Below are 6,897 nucleotides of genomic sequence, written 5' to 3' on the forward strand. Positions count from 1 at the left end.
GGAGTTTGGCTTTGTCTTTTGGTCAGGCTTTAATCCCCCTGGTTGCCTGACCTGGGGTTGGGGAGGCATGTGTCCCACTCCAGTCCCCATCTGCAGCCCCACATCCCTGTGTTGTCCCTCTGTCCCAGGTCTGAGGTCTTGATTTGGGGAGCAGCTCTGGTGCGGTGAACAGTGGGAAGGGCTCTGGGCCCTTGGTACACCTCTGTGCAAGTTGGAGCCATTGCAGGCTCATCAGAGCCTGGTGGGGGCCCGCTGGTGTGCAGAGCCGGGGGTCACCCATGTCAAGCAGCTGGTTCATTTCGGGGTTTTTAGCATCTCTTCCAGGTCGGGTCCCCTCCAACTCAGGCAAGTCCCTCTCCTGCATTTGTCTTGATTTGGGGCTGGATCACACATGACAGTGGGCTCCTGGCAAAGACACTCTGTCCGGGTACACCTTCCACGTGTCCTGCTCTCCCCTCTCCAGGTGCTGGTGTTTAGCAAAATCCACAGCCCTTTCCTCTGAAAGCCTTAGAGCTTCTGCCCCAGACAGTAAAGCCACGTTACGGTAAGGTGTTTACACATTTACTGGGAAGAAAAAGTACAGTGTGAACTTGGCCACAAAGAGTATTTTTAATTGTAGTAAAAAGCATAGAACACAAAATGTACCCTCCCAGCAGTATTTAAGCACATTTTAGGACCATTGACTGTATCCCACTGTTGAGGAACAGATCTCCAGAACATTGTCATCTAGTAGAGCTGAACTCTGTCCCTATGGAATGGCTCCCACTCCACTCCCCAGACCCTGGCAACCGGCCCCTGCATTTATTTCCGTGATTTGATAATGGCAGGTATCCCCTATGAATGGAATCACACAGGACTTGTCCTTCTGTGTCCAGCTTGTTACACTCAGCATCATGTCCTCATGTTGTGACATGTGATGGGATTTCTTTCTTTAAGGCTGAACAGTGTTCCACTGTGTGGTTGGACCGTGTTTCCTTTGCCCATTTGCCAGTGGACACTTGTGTTGCTTCCACCGCTTGGCCACCACTGTGAATAATGCTGCAGTGAACACGGCTTTGCAGACGTCTCTGAGATCCTGCTTCCAGTTCTTTTGGACATGTACCAAGAAGTCTCATTGCTGGGTGATGATGGTAATTGTATGTTCAGTGTTTTGAGGAATCGCCGTACTGTCTTGCACAGCAGCTGCACCATTTTACATTACTGCCAGCAGTGCACACGGCCTCCAGTTTCTCCACCTACACTTGTCTTTTGGTTTTTGATAGTGGTTATCCTACTGGGTGGAAGACGGCATCTCACTGTGGTTTTGGTTTGCTTTTCTGTTATGATGACAGGTGTTAGCACCTTTTCATACGTCTGTTGGCCAACTGTGCTTCTCATTGGAGAAATGTCTCTCTGGTCCTTTGTCCACATTACAGGTAGGCTGCCTGGGCTCCCCGTGTCTCCTGCGGGTCTCCTTCCCACTGAGCGGCTTGTTTCCACTGTGCAGAGCTTCTCAGTTCGCTGTGACCTCTTTCTTCTAGTGTTGCTGTTGTTACTTGTGCTTAAATGTCCTTTTGATCACCTGAGATAAAGGCAGGTGTGACTGTACCAAGTTCATCACATTCATCCTGAAGGAATCGGCACCATTAGTTACCTAAGAATGCCTTATCAAGCATGAACATACAATGTTTGCTGAGAATTTTTGTTGATGTTTATTTTGACATAATGATAGCCTTTTAGACAGGCAACAATAGGTTACCAACAGATCTTATGCATCATCCATTCACAGTCCCCAAGTCTCAGCATTTTATGTTCTCTTTTTGCTGCATCAGAGCACAGAGGAGGGCATGCTGTTTCCCTGGCTATGTTTTCATGTCTGCAATAACATTACATAAACCAGATGGCTTCTAACAGCAGGGATTTATCTTCTTTCGGTTCTGGAGACCACACGTCCTAACTCGAGGTGTGGGCAGGGCCACGCTCCCTCTGCCGGCTCCAGAGGAGGCTCCTTCTGGGTTCTTCTAGCTCCTGGGGGGCTCCAGGTGGCCCTGTGAGTGTGGCCACATCCCTCTCATCTCTGCCTCTGTGTCCACATGGCTTCTCCTCTCTGGGTCTCTCCTCTTCTGACTCCTATAAGGGTAACAGTCACTAGATTACTGGTCACCCTCATCCAGGATGAGCTCACTCAGATTTTGCAGTTAATCCCATCTGCAAATACCCTTTTCCCAAATAAGGTCCCATTCACATGTTCTGGGGGGATACCTTTTTGGGGCCCAGAAAATCACCCTTTATTTTAGGAGATGACCAGGGCCCTATATTGACTAGCACTGCCAGCAACTGTGTGGGATGGGGGTGGGGTCAGAATGAGGACCCTGGCAGCACCTTTGATGGGAGGGATCAAGGCTGGGCTCAGTCAGAAAGTGACTTTTTACCTTGAGGCTCATGAAAGCACTTAGGCCACCCTTTCTCTCAGCAAAAGGGACCTAGCGCTGAGTCCAGAGTAGTTACCTCAGAAGGCATCTTATGGAATCTTGCCATTAATGGCATTATGGCACCAATAATTACAGGTATAGAAGAATCAGTCACTGGACAAAATGACAGCACTGTCACTTTAGGCTCAGCAAGGCTGAAGCAGGAGTGTTTGAAGCCAGAAAGCTTGGACAATTGAGAAAGATGGTTGTCAAGGAAAGGGAGCCCAGGCCTGTTAAGGTTGTCAAGGAATCCTCTCAGGGCAGAAGGCAGGAATTGGGGAGCTGGACTCCCTGTGGTCCTCCTAAAGGTGCCACTGCTTTTAAGCAACATTATCTGAATTATGATCTGAGAGTCATCTTTTCAGTGTGGGCTCTGGTTTCAGAACTGCGGGTTAAATCAAGCCTTATTTTCTGTTACAGTTGGAGACAGGCTTGCAAAGCACCTTTCTTTTTAGGGCCAAAGGCTGCTACTGCAACAGAGCGTGCCAGCACAGGAGGGGCTGAGAGGTCAAGGACCACTCCGTCCACACGAGCGCCTGGGGCAGGTGGGTCTCAGAGTCCCGCTGCATCCATTTTGTTTTTCCTTCTTCCTCCAGGCTGGAGGGTTCCGGCCAGCAGGGGGTATAGGGCTGCCAGCGTGACCATGTGGGAACCGCATCCTCCATCCTAAGACCTGGGCTGGCAGAGGCCCTCATCAAGCCCACCCACTTCCTCATAGGAAACCTAGAGATATGGTGCCCACCCTGCTAGTGGGGATGGGCTGGGAAGTGCAGTGTAGACACCAGCAGAAAAATGGAAACAGGCTCTGGCCAGCAGCTGCAAGGCTCCCCCACAATAGGATCACGTGGATGCATGTGAGCTACACACTACTATGGACTCCAATGTTCACTGCTCTGGAAATCCAATTTTCCAGGACACTTGCAAAACAAAGTTATGATTTTTTGGGTCCATGCAGATCCAAGCAGACACTGGATGCCAGGTGGCACAGGCTTCAGGAGTTAGCAGGGGATGTTCCATATGCTGAGCAGCAGTTCAATGAGCTCCCCTTTATGTCTCCGTTCTTCCTTACTCTCTGCTGCCTGCAAGGCAGCTGTCATTCCCTGATACTCAGGTTTTAATGAATTCCTCACCTCATACTCTGACTTCCCTGCATCTGCAAACCAAATTCCTCCCCAACAGGAGTGACAGAGATAGCTTGCATTAGCATCCAGGAGTTGGTGTAACAAAGTACCACAAACATAGGAAACCAGTGCCTCACTAAAGCATGAACTGGAGGCATTGGCAGGATGAGGCTTTCTAAGGGCTTGCAGGGAGAAGTGTGGGTGCCTCTGTGCTCCCTGTGGGGCCCCTGCGTGTTCCTGGGCCTATAGAGGGTCATCTCATTGAGTCCCCCCATTATCCTCCCCCTATATTTGCCCGTGTGTGATGGGTGGAGGCCAGACTGCAGCAAGGCTGGGACTAGAGCACCCAGGCTCCGAGCACTTTGTTGTCATTCCCTGGAGGACCGGAAAGAGCACACTGGGGTGCACCCTCCGGTGTTGTGGTGTAACTGTAAAGACAGGGCTCTCGAGTAGCTTAAGCAAGGCGTGAATGTGCTAGAGGGGCCACGGACACCTGGAGAAGCAGGGAACCATGCAGAGCCGAAAGGAAGGGCCAATCTATGCTTGGAGCTGGGGGCACCAGCTGGGGCACCGGGCCGCCTCCGCCTGCTCCTTTTCTGCTTGGTCCTTACTGCAGAGCGTGTGCACACTGTTCGTGCAGCCATTGCAGGGACCGCGCACCTGGGGCTGCCTTGCAGAACACGGAGGGTTTGGCGGGGCTGGATGGGACATCATCTTGCAGAGTCAGGTTTGGGGGATGGAGAGTGCGGGGCTGGTGGTGGGTGCAAAACGCCGAAGTGCTTATGCCGCCGAACGGAGCCACTAGACATGGTCAACAGGGTAGACGGTTAAATGTCAGCACCATAAGCAGAAATTGCTCCTTGCTCGCTCTGGAGAATGACGGTACCCTAATGTCAGGCTCGGGCGCGAAGTTTGAGGGGTGAGGACATGGCGCCCCGACCCAAGCTGTCCCCGGAGCCACGCCTGTGGGGTCGAGATGCGCTTGCGGGCCTGTGAGTGGACGAGCGCGAACCTGCACGTCAGGTCTCTAGTGAGCCGCCAGCCCTTCTCCATCTTTTTCCGTTACTTCCCATTTCTCTCCGCCATTCTCCGTCTTTTTCCGTCAGTCTTCGTCGTCCCTCGCCTCTCCCCGTCAATCTCCGCCTCTTTCCGTCAGTTTCCGTCCCTGTTCGTCATTCCCAGTCTCTTCGCTATTCTCCGTCTCTTTCCGTCAGTCTTCGTCATTCCTCGGCTCTCCCTGTCAATCTCCATTTCTCTCCGTCAATTTTCGCCCCTGTCCGTCATTCCCCGTCTCTCTCCGCCATTCTCCGTGTCTTTCCGTCAGTCTTCGTCGTCCCTCGCCTCTCCCCGTCAATCTCCGCCTCTCTCCGGCAGTTTCCGTCCCTGTCCGTCATTCCCCGTCTTCGCTATTCTCCGTCTCTTTCCGTCAGTCTTCGTCACTCCTCGGCTCTCCCCGTCAATCTCTGTCTCCGTCAATTTTCGCCCCTGTCCGTCATTCCCCGTCTCTCTCCGCCATTCTCCGTCTCTTTCCGTCAGTCTTCGTCGTCCCTCGCCTCTTCCCGTCAATCTCCGCCTCTCTCCGTCAATTTTCGCCCCTGTCCGTCATTCCCCATCTCTCTCCGCCCTTCTCCGTGTCTTTCCGTCAGTCTTCGTCATCCCCCGCCTCTCCTCGCCAATCTCCGTCTCCGTCAATTTCCGCCTCTGTCAGTCTCTCCCCGCGCAGGTCCGCCGGTGGCTGTGGCTCTCCGTAGATTCCTGTGTTCACAGGCGCACGGTTCGCTCTGCTCCTGGCGCGTCCTGCCTCTGTGCTGAGGCGCAGCAGCTCATAGCCGGGTCAGCTGCCCGTTGCTGTCTGCGTGTCTGTCCCTTGTGCCCTGCAGCCTCCCCCCAGGGGCTCCCGGTCCTTCCCCTCGCCGCGCGGGGCTCCGTTACCTGCCGGCCCCCCGGGAGGGGCTCGGCTCGCTCCCTGCCCCTGTCGCACGCCTGTCGCCGGCCGGCCGTTCCCCGTCCTGTCGCTGTGGCGCCTCCCCGCCCACAGCGCCTGGACTCAGGACAACTCCTGCCTTCCTCCTGCGGCTCCCTCACCCTCAGCCCCGTGCTCTTCGCCGGGCTCCTGGGCTGCGGGCGCCGGCGGAGCTACCGTCACCAGGGCGGCGGGGAGGGAATTCTAGGGGTCAGGGTTAGGGTGCGGGTTTGGGAGGGGTGGTAGGGTTAGGGTGCGGGTCAGGGAGCAGGTACTGGTCAGGGTACAGGTTAGGGTATCTGTGGGAGCTGCATGTGCTCAGTGGATCACGCAGGGGAGAGAGAGAGAGAGAGAGAGAGAGAGAGAGAGAGAGAGAGAGAGAGAGAGAGAGAGAGAGAGAGAGAGAGAGAGAGAGAGAGAGAGAGAGAGTGTGTGTGTGTGTGTGTGTGTGTGTGTGTGTGTGTGTGTGTGTGTGTGTGTGTGTGTCACAGTCTGTGTTGCCAATCTGAAAAGAAACACCTGCAGAGAGGCAACCTAGAGTTTAGTTGGGATTACATAATTTCAGTTTGGAGAGCACAGATTCAGGTAGGTACCCAAATAGTGTTCCCAGTTGCAGGGTGAAAACAAGGGGTTCTATCAGAAAAAGGAAGGCGGGCAGTTAGATGAACTAAAAACAGAAAATAACTTTCTATGGGTGTCTTAACAAGCCGATCTACTCTGTGTTAAATATTGGTCACTGAGTCTATCTTGTGGAAGTCCACATCCATCACACTTGTCATCAGATGCCTGTCCTCCTGCTGGCCACTCAAACGATGGCTGTTTTGTGCATTCCAAACGTTTTGGCCCAGTTCAGACAAAGGTGGGTGAGGCGGCTTCTCGCCAGCTGCCGCTCCACCTCTGTTCTGACACGGCTCCAGTAGTGTCCGTCTTTCACAATGTTCACGCGCCTAGCTATAAAGATTTGTGTGTGGCGCTTCCCACATCCACATCAAGCTGCAGGTCTCCAGCCTGATCCATGATCGCATAGATCTTGTAACCTTCTCCCCTTGCTTACCGGTAACTTCCGCCTCCAACAGGGAGAAACCTGGCTCCGACTATCTGTCACTTACTTAATCCACTGCTCATCCCAGATTACAGATGTAGTGTTTTCAGGGTCGTCAGCAAGGACCTGCATCGAAATAGCTGATAAAACACAGTCCCCTATCTGTGTACAGTACATTTTCCCTTTAGTCTACAGATTCTGTTCATTTCCCAGTTTCCTTAGGTCTCACCACCAACAGTGAGGTTTCCCCCAGACATTTCTAATACAGTTAGATTCTTTGTTAAATTTTGTATTCCACCCTTGGACACTCTCACATCCTAA

Source organism: Manis javanica, chromosome 3 (assembly GCF_040802235.1).
Source record: "Manis javanica isolate MJ-LG chromosome 3, MJ_LKY, whole genome shotgun sequence".
Taxonomy (NCBI): Eukaryota; Metazoa; Chordata; class Mammalia; order Pholidota; family Manidae; genus Manis; species Manis javanica.